This window comes from Rhinopithecus bieti, unplaced genomic scaffold (genome assembly GCF_001698545.2).
Source record: "Rhinopithecus bieti isolate Rb0 unplaced genomic scaffold, ASM169854v2 scaffold_66246, whole genome shotgun sequence".
Taxonomy (NCBI): domain Eukaryota; kingdom Metazoa; phylum Chordata; class Mammalia; order Primates; family Cercopithecidae; genus Rhinopithecus; species Rhinopithecus bieti.
In genome coordinates, this window is record NW_016826110.1 from 518,096 (window position 1) to 532,774 (window position 14,679).

At 43.9% G+C, this 14,679-nt stretch overlaps 1 long non-coding RNA gene across 1 annotated transcript in view; it reads right to left on the bottom strand.

Annotated features, from left to right (window-relative positions):
* Window positions 1-12,156, bottom strand: part of LOC108522854 (uncharacterized) — a 14,023-nt gene extending 1,867 nt beyond the window's left edge. Inside the window, exons 1-2 of the long non-coding RNA XR_001883620.1 lie at window positions 11,988-12,156; window positions 7,815-8,000 (exon numbers count right to left, since the gene is read on the bottom strand). This is a non-coding gene — a long non-coding RNA (uncharacterized LOC108522854). The remainder of the gene's footprint in view (window positions 1-7,814; window positions 8,001-11,987) is intronic.
* Between the last annotated feature and the right edge of the window lie 2,523 nt (window positions 12,157-14,679).

Genomic DNA, 14,679 nt, shown 5'->3' on the forward strand with positions numbered 1-14,679 from the left:
TTTTTTTTTTTTTTTTTTTTTTTTTTTTGAGACAGAGTCTCCCTCTGTCACCCAGGCCAGAGTGCAGTGGTGCCATCTCTCTTCATTGCAATCTCTGCCTCCTGGGTTCAAGCGATTCTCCTGCCTCAGCCTCCTGAGTAGCTGGGATTACAGGCACCCGCCACCATGCCCGGCTAATTTTTGTATTTTTAGTAGAGATGGGGTTTCACCATGTTGGCCATGCTGATCTCAAACTCCTGACCTCAAACAATCTGCTGGCCTCAGCCTCCCAAAGTGCTGAGATTACAGGCATGAGCCACTGTGCCCAGCTGGAAGTATAATTTTAAGAGTTGTTTAATGATTACCCACTTTTTAGAAAACTCACCAATATCTATGTCTATCTCTATTGCTATCTGTTATCTATCTCTATCTCTACTTCTATCTCTATCTCTGTCTCTATCTCTATCTCTATCTCTATCTCTATCTCTATCTCTATCTCTGTCTATCTCTATCTTGTATGTCCACTAAAGCTCACCAGAGATCATTTATAAGATTAAGTGCACATGACTTTGTTCTGGCCCAAGTGATTGCACGCCTCTGCCAAAATAAGCCTGATTTTTCTCCAGTGTTCTGTCTTCTATACCCCATGTACCAATTCAAGAACTATTGTTTTGCTCTTTTAAACCTCCTTCAGTGTTTGAGATGATCAAAACTTAATGTATTCATCTGTTTCCACGTCTGCTTGGTGGACATTTCTGAGACCAGGGTTTGACATCATGGTTTTCATTGTTTCTATTGTTCCCATCACTTTCTACTGTATCTTAGTGAAAGTGTAAAGTCATCACAAAGTGAAATGTCTAAATTTATGGAAAATGATTAGCACAAATTCCATTTAAAATTGCTTCCACAAAACCCGAAATTAAGCTGTCAATTGCTCCTACCGTTTTTCTGAGGTAGCTATTATAGTGTGCCCCCAACTGTCCTTCAACCATTATGTATCTTAAGGTTCTATAATAGCTACATAAGAAAGTCACAGATGTGAGACTAAAATGGAATGCAAGGTTAATATTCTTTTTTCTCAGCTTCCATCTCTAATCCTCCATTTGCTGATCTAACCATTTTTCATTTTGATAATGTAATGGTGTTTTCATTTAGACATATTGCCTCCATTAATGCTGTCCTGCCTGACGTCAGCATGTATATATAAAAGGCACCATACCAGGAAGCAAAACATTAGGTCAGTCACAGCCTATGGCAGTAAAAAAACAGTACTGAATGGATGGACAAATTAAACTGCTTCTAATTATATACTGTGCTTCATCATTGAGAGTCAAACTACAGCAGTATGTTTTGCATTGTCCTAGATTAACCTTAAAACAACTATGTCGATGAGTCAACAAATGTGGCCTCACCTGGGAAGCACCCAGATAAAATAGCAGAGCGTGAGTTACCTCCCTTGCTTGCTTCTTCAAGAGTCCAGGCTCTTAATTCATCATTTAAGAAGAGTCTCACAGGTGGCCCTGAACCACAAAATACTATCTCCAAGCACAGCATTATGGGATAGTGAAGAATATTGAACTAAAAAGCTAGAGACTTGTTTTGCTATCTGGCTCAGCCAATAACTAGTTAGGTTAACACAGTTTACATTACACTTATTGCCATTTCAGATGCCCTAAGTGGCTCTCAATTGTCATACAGATCAAAGTCAATCTCCCCATGTTGCCTTTAATTTCAGCCACTGTTCTCTCTAGTTGTCTGAGGGTGATCTGGCGCAATGGTGAGGTGCTCAGGCTGAAGCCTGACAACATGCATTTGAATCCTGGGTGTGGCCCTGATCCACTGTGTGCCCTTGGGCAAGTTACTTAACCTCTTTGGAATTCAAGTTTTTAATCTGTAATTGAGAAAGAATAACAATAGCTACCTTGTAGGGCTGTGATGAGGATTAAGTGAGTTGAAATTGTCATGTCCTTAGTATGATACCTGACAGAGTAGGTATTGTGTTTGTTAAAGAAGAAGTAGTCCTTTCACTTTAAATTCCAACTTTAACCTATCTGCTCCACAGTTCTTTTCCAAATAAATAACTATGGTTTGGTTCTTTCCCAAACCCTATATATGGCTTAAGAATCAATGGACAATTATTGAGTTGAGTTAGCAGTTCAAACATGATGATGTATTCAAGATGTCTGAGAGCAATGAGACTGGTTTTCCTTTGATGCTTGATCCACTTCCTAGTCACCCCCTTGTACTCCTTCTTGTATTTCAGTATTCCCTGTGTACGTGCAGGCCTAAAAGGTGAAGTTCCCTATGAAGAATCATTTCTCTATCACCCCACTTCTCCCGACAAACTTTTGTTCCTCTTTCAAGATGTATCCCAAACATCACCTATCAGTGAAGCCTTCCTGATTCCCCAGGTTACTAAGGCACTCTCTTTTCATAGCAGTTTTTTAAATGGCCACAAACTTCTTTTACAGTTCTCCCATTGAGAGTTAGATTTATGCCCCTTCCCCTTGCACCTGGGTGGGCTTGAGGCTGCTTCATGCAATAAAGTATTGCAGAAGTGATACTAGTGTTTTATGAGGCTGGGACACAAGCAGTGATGTGGTTTTCACCTTATTTGCTGGGATACATGCACTTGGAGCCCGAGGCTGCCATGCTGTGAGGAAGCCTGACTCTGTGGGAAGTCATGTGTACACCTTCCGCTCAGCAGTTCTGCTCACTGCGTCTTCCCAATTGGGGTCCCAGACATTATGAAACAGAAAAACATCATCTCTTCTCTGTTTCTTCTGTGCCCTCTCCAAATTTCTAACCCACCAAGTCTAGGAGAATAATAAAATAATTATTTGATTCCAGTAAGTCTTGGGTTAATATGTTACACAGTAAAAGTAATTGGAACAATTTTCTATGATTACAAAAGACTTTGTTTAGGCCAAGCACAGTGGCTCATGCCTGTAGTTTCAGCTACTTGGGAGGCTGAGGCACAAGAATCACTTGAACCCAGAGGCAGAGGTTACAGTGAGCCGAGATCATGCCACTGCACTCCAGCCTCAGCAACAGAGAAAGACCCTGTATCAAAAAAAAGTAGACTTGGTTTATAGCCCTCGATTACATTGCAGAATAATTTTATTTGTCCTACTCAATGGATTGCAAGCTCCCCAAAGGCAGAAAGTCTGCTTTATTTATCTTTGTGTACCTGCCAACCATGGTGCCTGGCACATGACAGATGCTTTATATATGTTTGTCAAATAAGTATGTTTGTCATATATGTTTGTCTATGTTTGAATATATAGATGTCAAATAATATTAGATGACGTTATTTTAAAATTATAATATAACTTACATTGCCGGGCACAGTGGCTCCCTCCTATAATCTCAGCATATTGGGAGGCCAAGGCAGGTGGATGGCTAGAGCTCAGGAGTTCAACACTAGGGTGTCAACATGGTGAAACCCTGTCTCTACCAAAAAAAATACAAAAACTAGGTGGATGTGGTGGTGCACCCCTATGGTCCCAGCTTCCCCAGAGGTTAAGTGGGGAAGATCGCTTGAGCCCAGGAGGCAGAGGTTGCAGTGAGCTGAGATCGTGCCACTGCACTCCAACCTGGGCGACAGAGCCAGACTTTGTCTCAAAAAATAAAAAACAAATTTTTAAAAAATTTAAAATTATAACTTAAACGTATAATCACCAGAAATTTTGTATCCAGTGCCCCAAACTCCATGGATTCTCAAAAACCCATACAATGACTGGCAGTACTTGGATATCTGCATATATATTTAACACACGTCACGTGAGAGTGCACACACATTTCATGTTCACTTGTTCTCCTCAGACACCTCACCCCAGCCTCACCAGCATCTACATATTTATTGGACTAATCACTCAAAGAGATCCCCTAACTTAGGCTAGCTTACAGAAATCCCTTTATTCTTCCCTGCCACATAAATCGTGCCTGCATATAAAACCCTCCTTGAAGTCATTCCTGTTGAATTAGCAAGAACATGACAAAGAGCTGGCCTCAGGCTTCCAGACCAAGCCAGCAGTCAGCTTGTAGGATTCTTAATAGGTTCCTTCATGGGATATCCACACACCCTTTACCCAGCAGTGGCTTGCACATTCTTCCTTGATTGTCAAACACTCTATTTTTATGCAGTTTGAGTAAGCCAAGAAAGTAGAGTTTTTGTTTTCATTGCCAGCTTTAGCTGACTATATATAGATACATATTATATGCTCACACAGATATGTGACATATATATGTATATTCACACCAAGTTTTCTCCATTGGGTTAGCAGCCTGATTTGGCTCCACTCTGGAGCTTAGAGCTCCTGGTGAGACTTCAGGGAATGCTGTTCACTTGCTCCTCCATGTGCGATAGAGGAAAAATCTGTGCCAGCCCTGCTAAATGCCAGGCAAAAGCTTCATTCTATCTTCATTTATTTTGTTGGATTTGAGGTGAATCTTGATTTAGTTTTCACATGCAAACCAATTATGCCACTTTTCAAGTGTCTACTTTTTTGTAAACAGCATTTCAAGAAGCCACATAAATCAACAAGCCATGTAAAGGGGCCGAAATTAAAGTACACTTGAAATTTACCCAGAACTGAAATCCAATACTCTGAGATTTGGATTGGTGGAGGGACGATAATCTGTGAACCATATAAGTGGGAGGTGGGATTTTTCTGGGATGAAAAGGTGCCTGGGAGACCACACGATGGATGGTGGTGGGCCAAGGAGAAACCGGCCATTAACCTGTCTATAGGCTCTGACATAAGAAGAATTCAGCCAGGCGCAGTGGCTCACACCTGTGGTCCCAGCACTTTGGAAGGCCGAGGCAGGCAGATCACTTGAGGTCAGGAGTTCAAGACCAGCCAACATGGTGAGACCCTGTCTCTACTAAAAGTGCCCAGAATAGGCAAACCCGCAGAGACATCGTAGATCAGTCCTTTCCAGAGACTAGGGGGTGGATAGGTGGTAGGTGACTGCTGCTGGGCAGGGGGTTTCATTTTGGGAGGTGATAAGAATGTTCTTTAACTGAGAATGGTGATGGTTATAGCTCTGCATATTGTATACCTGAAAAAAGATAAATTTTATAGTGTATGGATTACAGCTCAAAATACTTCATGGCTTCAAACAACAACTCACTGCTATTTCTCACAGTTTTTTAGACGACTGGGTTCAGCTGAGCAGTTCTCGTCTGGGTTCTCTCTGAAGTTGCCGTCAGATGCTGGCTGTGGTGACAGTCACCGAAGGCTTTGACTGGACTAAATGTACAAGAGAGCTTGCTACATAACTGGCAGTTGATGCTGCAGCTGGGTGTTGAGCAGGACAACCACACATGTGACTAGGACCTCTCACCACAGTGGGAACTGGCTTGTCAGAGGGAACCAAGAGGCAGGAAGCTTCCAGGCCAGATGGAGCAGCCTCATTTCCGCCACATTGTGCTTGTTAAAGGAGTCACAGGTCCTGCTCACATCCAAGGCAGACGTGACAAGGTCCCATTGCAGAAGACCACGTGGCTTAGGAGACATTACTGTGGGCATCTTTGGAAAATACAATCTGCCCTGCTATCCTAAACATCAAGTTGGAAATAATAAGATCTGCACAGTGTCTGGTCTATTGCCATGTATAATAAAAATTGGGGACCTGTAATCATATTGGTGACAATCTCTGTGAGAATAACTTCTTCCCTATTGTATTTAGAAATAAACTCATCCAGAAACCTTAGTTGTCTCTGCAGGGCTCTGGAGGATGGAGAGATGATGGTTTCTGGGTTTCCCATTTATGCAGGGTTTAATGATACTGGGTCTGGGAAAAGGCACTCAACCTTATATCCCACCACGGGGTCAGCATCCTCAAGCACTGTGTTCTTACAGCTCCAAACATCCGCAGATATTTCTAAAAAACCTTTGCTCCCATGCCTCCATGCAAGTTCTAACAGGTTATACTTCAAGAAATCTCTTTTTCTTTGCTTCCTGGATATTAGCAGGGAAGAAAGAAAGAACTACTAAGACTAATCTGAGTAGAATTCCAATTCAGTGAAGTAAGATACTTAGGGCCACATCAGCATTTACCCGAAGTTTATTTTACTTGCATAATTATAATGCTGGAGCTAAAAATACCCTAATAACTTGCATAATGAATAAGGAAGCTCAATATTGGTAGGCTTTGGTTGTTACAGTAAAATCCGTTTTCTTTTATGAATCATTTATTCAAATGACCACCCTTCTTTACAGTCCGTCTCCTAAACTATACACTAAAATGTTGGCCAGCCATGGCAGCTCACACCTGTAATCCCAGGGCTTTAGAAGGCCAAGGCTAGAGGACCACTTGAGGCCAGGAGTTTGAGACCAGCCTGGGCAACATGGTGAGCCCCATCTTTATAAAACACGTTTTAAAAATTAGCTAGGTGTGCTGGCATGCATTTATAATCCTAGATACTCAGCAGCCTGAGACAGGAGAAGCTCTTGAGCCCAGGAGTTTGAGACTACAATGAGCCAGGATCATGCCACTGCACTCCAGCCTGCGTGACAGAGTCAGACCCTGTCTTTAAAAATTAGATAGATGGATGGATAGATAGATAGATAGATAGATAGATAGATAGATAGATAGATAATAGATATGATAGATAAAACTTTGATTCTGATCCCACTGCTCAACTGAAACTATTCTCTATGTGGTCATCCAAACAGTGATTATGCCAAAATATTTAAGAGAGCAGGATGGGGCCCTCACAGTCTGATCCCAGAGTGTGGGCCACTTCCTTCTGCATCTACTCTTGCTCTGTCCCCTATATTCCAGCCACACTGAACTACTGTGAAATAGACCCCAAACACCTTTCCTATCTGCAAGCCTGTGCTTTTGGTGTCCCCTTCACCCGACATCCCCTTCCCATGTCCATCTATCTATTGAACTTGACCTTAAGGCCAATGTTATTTCCTTTTTGTATCTCTCCTACTCCATTTCTCCACCATTCCATCAATTGCTCCTTATCTATGTTTTCTGTATTTTATACACACCCTTATCATACCATTTATATCACATTTTAGGTATTTATCTGTATTCCTTCCGCTCACATTGCATTGCATGCAAAATGATCATGATTACTATTTGTTGAACTCATGCCTCCCAGTTTCTCTTAGAGTGAAAGTCACTGTCAGCACATTTTGTCCACCTCCTCATACCCAATCTCAATAGGGAAGATAAACATGACAGGGTGGAAATACTAGGAGAAAGGCTGCTCTGCAGCTTAGCAGAAACCCAGACACTTAAAAGTGAACTGATCCCATGATTTAAGGAAGCCTACCAAAAAATAAAATTAAAAAGTGAACTGAAGTTCATGCAAGTGATTGTGGTGAATGCAAAAAGGAAGTGGGATGATTTTCATAGCTTTTACTAGAAAAATGACAGAAACCTGAGACGTGGGATGATGAAGGGGGAAGTCACAGAGGTAGGAGGCTCTCTGGAATGGCGTTGACCAGATTGCATTGACCATAGAACCTAGTTAGTGGCTGTTTTGTTTTATCAGTGTTCTCAAGATATGTTTTTTCTTCATGATTACTTTAAAAATGTAACTTCTAAGACTATCTCTGTAGAAATCATTTTGGCAGAAGAGAGTAGAAAAATAATCTAAGTACGTATTGCCTGTGGTTACTAAAGTACTCACGCAAAAACCCAGCCTAGTTGAGGTTTTAAACTTTGATATGGGTCAGGCTTACCTGAAGGGCTGGTGAAAACACTGATTGCAGTGACTTACCCTGAGATGCTAACTTAGTAGATCTGAGATGGGACCACCACTTCACATTTCTCACAAGCATCATCCCAAGTGATGAGGATTTGCTTACCTGAGGACCTCACTTTGAGAACCAGTGCTCTCATTCATTCATGCCTCATGCTGTGACCTCCAGGAGGGGTCACACAGGTCTTCTTTCTCTGATCTGGACAGCTCCTCATAAACCTTCCCTTCCATCTCAGTCTAATGGGGTGTGAACCCACACAGTGAGTGTCAAAAGTGCCCAGGAACACTGCATCTAAAATAACAGAGATGGAGTTAGAAGTAGAGAAGTGAGGAAAGGCACATATTTATTAATAATTGATAAAGAAAAAAAAAAAAAAACAGCCAGGTGTGGTGGCTCATGCCTGTAATCCCAGCACACAGGGAGGCTGAGGCAGGAGGATCACTTGAGCCCAGGAGTTCGAGATCAGCCTGGGCAACATGACGAAACCACGTCTCTACCAAAAAATACAAAAATTAGTGGGTATGGTGGCACGCACCTGTAGTCCCAGCTACTTGGGAGGCTCAGGTGGATCACCTGAGCCCAGGGAGGTCGAGGCTGCAGTGAGCTGTGATTGTGCCACTGTACTTCAGCCTGGGCAACAGACTGAGACCCCATCTCAAAATAATAATAATAATAATAATAATAATAATAATCCCATGCATTCTAAAAACCAAATTTTACAGTCTGTCAAGGATAAGGTATTCTTTCCTTTGAGCTCTTCTGCAAAGACTTAAAATTATCTCATACACAGTTCTGTTTAGTTTTAAAAATATATTGTCCTTACCCAGATGTTTTGCTAATTCTCCCATCCCATCCTTTCCATGTAGCTAAAAACAAAAGAAAGGCTTGGATAAGAATAGAATGATCTGGACTGATTCTCGATATCTGGGTTTTAAAAAAGAAGAATATACTGATAAAAGTAATTACAGACATGCGTTTGACTTTCTCAACTCCATGTCTACTAGGGTCACTTTTTGTGCTTTGAGATTCAAATAAAGTTGGTTCAAATCCCCAGCTCATTTATTATGGGAAATCCTCCGACCTTCCCAGTGTGTCCAGGGACTTTATGGGCTTATGTTTTTGCCTAGTCACCTCTAGCTACTACATTCTCTTCTACTCAATTCTAAATCTCTCAGGACAGGTGCGGTGGCTCACGCCTGTAATCCCAGCACTTTGGGAGGCTGAGGCAGGTGGATCATGAGGTCAGGAGTTTGAGACCAGCCTGACCAACATGGTGAAACATTGTCTCTACTAAAAACACAAAAATTAGCCAGGCATGGTGGCACGTGCCTCTAATCCCAGCTACTTGGGAGGCTGAGGCAGGAGAATCACTTGAACTTGTGAGGTGGAGGTTGCACTGAGCTGACATTGAGCCATTGCACTCCAGCCTGGGTGACAGGGTGACACCCCATCTCAAAAATATATATATATGTATGTCTTTTATTCCATGCTTGTTGAATTTAACACTTGACCTGCATGGTCCAATCACCAAGTGGAGCATATGGCTGTTGAACATATATTTCTTCCCAAACACTATTCCTTTAAAGCTTTGTTCTATTGTGGGCCCTACTAAAGATCTGTGGGTAACAGTAGGGGATTATATAACCTCACAATGTAACTTAAAATTAAATATTAGACTTCTTTTTTATTTTTTATTTTATTATTTCTATTTATTTATTTTGAGACAGGGTCTCACTTTTGTCACACAGGCTAGAGTGCAGTGGTACCATCTCAGCTCACTGCAGCCTCAACCTCCTGGGTTCAAGCGATCCTCCTGCTTCAGCCCCATGAGTAGCTGGGACTACAGGCACATACCACCATGCCTGGCTAAGTTTTGTATTTTTAGTGGAGATGGGGTTTTGCCATGTTGCCCAGGCTGGTCTTGAACTACTGAGCTCAAGTGATCTGCCTGCTTCAACCTCCCAAAATGCTAGAATTACAGGTTCGAGCCAGCATGCCCCGCCTTAAACATCTATTTTTTAAACTTATAAGAAAAGATTGTCAACATAGAAAAAGCTAGGGGGAGGTGTGGAGCCACACACAGGTAGAGCCACTCCTTCAAACTCTATCAACATGTGGAATTGTTTTACTTGCAAGATTCACTCATTCATTTGGCAAATATTTATTGAGCATCTACTATGAACCGGGCACTGTGAAAGACACTGCAAGTGTAGAAACTAGTAAGACAGAGTGGTGTTGGAAACAGACAAATGAAAAAGTTAATACTGTAGACTGTGAGGGGTTCATGTTCCCTAAGAGAGGTTGAACCTAGGGTAGGGGAGGCTCCCTGGAGGCAACAATAACCTTAAGCTGATTCTTCAAGGATTATTTGGAAGGAACCAGGTAAAGAGGAAGGAATAGATAAGGATAGGGTTTAGAGTTAGACTAGGACCAGATAATGAGCATCCTGAAATAGCATGCTGATAGATTTGTACTTGTAAAATGTAAATTACATACAAAAATTAGCCAGGCGTGGTGGCATACACCTGTAATAGCAGCTACTCGGGAGGCTGAGGCAGGAGAATCACTTGAACCCGGGAGGCAGAGGTTGCAATGAGTCAAGATCATGCCACTGCACTCCAGCCTGGGCAACAGAGTGAGACTCTGCCTCAAAAAAAAAAAAAAAAAAAAAAAAAGTAAATTATAGTGCCTGGCACAAAGTAAAGCTCTCAGCAAATCCTTGTTCTTCATTACTTATCCTATGGGCAATAGGACAGATTTTAAGTGGTGTGTGTCTGTGTGTCAGGGTGGGAGGGTAAGTGGGGAGGTGTGTTGACATAATAAGATTTGCAGCTTGCAAGATCCCTTTGGCTACAGGGAAGAAAACGTGTTGTAGGAATCAGTATTAGAAGTAGCAAGGCAGCATAGAAGCCTGATAGAGTGATCCGGCAAAGTATGATGGAGAGAGAGTAGAAGAATGGCCGTAGAGAAGGGGAAAGAAAGTGGTAGAGTGGTGTACAGATAGGGATGGGGTGAGGGAAAGGTGGTGTCAAGGATGACATGGAGTTTCCCAGCTGAGCAAATAAGTAGATGGTGGTGTCCTTCCCTGAGACAGGGAATTGCTGGAAGAAGAGGGGAGAGGGTGGAGGGGAGAAATAGTGCTTTCTATTTTTTTGAAATGTCCAGTTTTAATGCCTGTGGGTCATGCAGACAGCTGGGCATAGGCTGAAATTAATGAGGAAATCTGGACTGGAAACATAACTTTTGCAATTTGGCAGCCTTTAGAGACTAATTAAATCCATGGGAGTGGAGGAAATCACCCTGAAGCAGACCTAGGGGAGAACCCTGATGGTCACTTTTAGCTGGAGGATGAACAGAGGAAGGAGAGAGGCTGAACAAGACCAAGATTCCAAAGAAGCAGGAAAAACACAAAGCTCACAGGCTATGAAGCAAGGAGGAGAGTATTTCAACAAGACAGGGTTACACATTTTGGGGGAAATTCAAGTAAGATGAAGGATTTTTAAAATTCCCTTTACTATTCCCTCAGCCTTATTGAAGCTACGATCTGCCCTCATGTAAATCTTCTCTTTAAGCTCTGTTCTTACCATGTTTGCTTAATCTTGACCTCATTTGCCTGCTTACATAGCTTAAATCCCATCACCAGCCCATATCTAAAATTGTTGGCCAACAGTTCTAAAACGATTCATGTGAAACAACTTAAGCTGACTCTGTCTGCTGTTAATTAGCCTTTTCTCTCCCTATTTTCACTTTAATCACTATCTATGGCATTTCCCATAGTATCTGTTTCAAATATTTTCCATTTTCCTCAAAACATGAATCCCCCCTCAACTCTCAGACTCAGAAAATAATCCCATCTCCTACTTTAGGGGGAAGATGGAGGTTCATTGGTGTGAGCTTTCCTAGAAATGTCCCTTCTTCCTACTTCAAAACTTCTCTCATCTCCTATTCTCTCCCTTTTCCTATATATTGAAAACAAAAAAGTTTCCCTTTCCAAATCTAACTTACATGTAACCTTAACCCTTATCTACCAATTGTCCCCGACCTGACTCTTAAGATTGGTTTTCCTTCTACTCTCACCATTGCCTTCCAGACTATTATCAAATTTCAGCCTTCTGTGGCAGGCAGACTCTAAGACGGCCCCATAATTCCTGCCTGCTGGTGTTTCTGACAGTGTATTTCCCCTCACAGGTAGGACCTGTGATTTGCTTCTAACAATTAGAATATGGCAAAGGTAATGGTGAGAGGTGACAATGTGGTAGCAGCCCTCACTCTCAGCACCTGCTCAGCCTCCGGCCTGGGCCTCGGCCTCCACTGTGGCGGCGCTTAAGGAGCCCTTCAGCCCGCCACAGCACCGTGGGAGCCCCTCTCTGGGCTGGCTGAGGCCGGAGCATCCCCCCTCAGCTTGAGGGGAGGTGTGGAGGGAGAGGCGCGGGTGGGAACCGGCGCTCCACTTGCCGGCCGGTGTGAGTTCCGGCGGGCGCCGGTGTGGGCTCGGGCTCTTCCGGCCCCGCACACGGAGCGGCCAGCTGGCACTGCCGGCCCAGGGCAGTGAGGGGCTTAGCACCAGGGCCAGCAGCTGCGGAGGTTGCACCGGGTCCCCCAGCAGTGCCAGCCCACCGGTGCCGCACTCAAATTCTCGCGGGGCCTTTGCTGTTTCCCCACAGGGGCAGGGCTTGGGACCTGCAGCCCGCCATGTCTGAGCCCCCCCCTGCGGTGGGCTCCCGCACGGCCTGAGCCTCCCCAGTGGGCTCCGCCCCTGCTCCATGGCGCCGGGTCCCATCCACAGCCCAAGGGCTGAGGAGTGCAGCCGCAGCTGGGGACTGGTGGGCGGCTCTGCCTGCAGCCCTGGTACATGATCCACTGGCTGAAGCCAGCTGGGCTCCTGAACTGGATGGCGACTGGAGAACTTTTATATCTAGCAGGATGATCCTATGTGCACCAATGAGCACTCTGTGTCTAGCTCAGGGTTTGTAAATACACCAATCAGTACTCTGTGTCTAGCTCAAGGTTTGTGAATACACTCAATTGGTATGCTGTAGCTAGCTAACCTAGTGGGGACTTGGAGGACTAGCACTCTGTGACTGTGTCTAGCTCAAGGATTGTAAATGCACCAATCAGCACTCTGTGTCTAGCTCTCTGTAAAATAGACCAATCAGCTCTGTGTAAAATGGGCCAATCAGCAGGATGTGGGTGGGGCCTGATAAGGGAATAAAAGCAGGCTGCCCCAGCCAGCCAGGGGTAACCCGCTGGGGTTCCCTTCCAGAGTCTGGAGGGTTTGTTGTTTTGCTCTTTGCAATAAATCTTGCTGCTGTTCACTCTTTGGGTCCAGGCTGCCTTTATGAGCTGTAACTCTCACCGCGAAGATCTGCAGTTTCACTTCTGAAGCCAGCAAGACCACGAACCCACCAGGAAGAAGGAACAACTCCAGACGCGCTGCCTTTAAGAGCTGTAATGTTCACCACGAAGGTCTGTAGCTTCACTCCTGACAGCGAGACCACAAACTCACCAGAGGGAAGATGGTCCAGACACATCTGAACGTCTGAAAGAACAAACTCCGGACACACCATCTTTAAGAACTGTAACACTCACCGCGAGGGTCCCCGGCTTTATTCTTGAAGTCAGTGAGACCAAGAACCCACCAATTCCGGACACAATGGGATGTTACCTATACTGTTATACAGCCGTAAGCAGCTAATTCATCTTATATACTTAAAACAATCCTTCCCCAAAACTGTGCTCTCAAACATCCATTGTTCTCTTTTTCCCTTTGTTATAATAGTTCTTTGTTTTTTGTTTTTTTTCCGACAGAATCTCCCAGATTGGAGTGCAAGAGGCACGATCTCGGCTCACTGCAACCTCCACCTCCAGGTTCAAGCTATTCTCCTGTCTAGCCTCCGGAGTGGCTGGGACTATAGGTGTACACCACCAGGCCCAGCTAAATTTTTGTATTTTTAGTAGAGACGGGATTTCAGCATGTTGGCCAGGCTGATCTCTAACTCCTGACCTTAAGTGATCCACCTGCCTTGGCCTCCCAAAGTGCTGGTGAGCCACTGCATACAGCCTGTATAATATTTCTTGAAAGGAAAATAATCTATATTAGCTATATCCACATTATTATCATCTATCCTTTGATAAATTTTAAATAGCCTCAAGTTTTTGGCTCCTCCCATTGAGAAGTGGAGTCTAGTCCTCCACTGGGTTGACCTTGTGGCTTTCTTTTACTAACAGAGTGTGGTTGAAACAATACTATGTAACATCAGAGAAGACTTAAGAGATCAACTGCTTTGAGTTTTATGCATTTGGAACAGATCTTCTTGGAATCCCACCACTATGCTGTGAGAAACTCGACCTCATGCGTAAACTCTGTGCGGGGGATAACAGGCTCTCTGGCCAACAGCCCCAGCTGGGTTCTCAGCCAACAGCCAGCACTGACAGCCAGTCGGTTGAATGAGCTATTTGGGATGTTTCTGCACAATCAAGCCTCCAGATGACTGCAGCCTCCCAGTGGCCCAGTCACCACCATTTGGAGCTGAAGGACCACCCAACTAAGCCTAGAGCCTAGTCAATGCTTAGAAATGTGAGAAGCAATAAATTATGCTACTACTTTTTTTTTTTTTTTTTTTTTTTTTTTTTTTTTTTTTTTTGTGAGACAGAGTCTTGCTCTGTCACCCAGGCTGGAGTTCAGTGGCACGATCTCGGCTCACTACAACCTCCGCCTCCCAGGTTCAAGCAATTCTCCTGTCTCAGCCTCCCGAGTAGCTGGGACTACAGGCGCATGCCACCATGCTCGGCTAATTTTTGTATTTTTAGTAGCGACAGGGTTTCACTATGTTGGCCAGGCTGGTCTCAAACCCCTGACCTTGTGATCCCCCCACCTGAGCTTCCCAAAGTGCTGAGATTACAGGCATGAGCCACTGCACCCAGCAGATGACGCTACTATTTTAAGGTGCTATGTCTGGGGTGGTTTGCT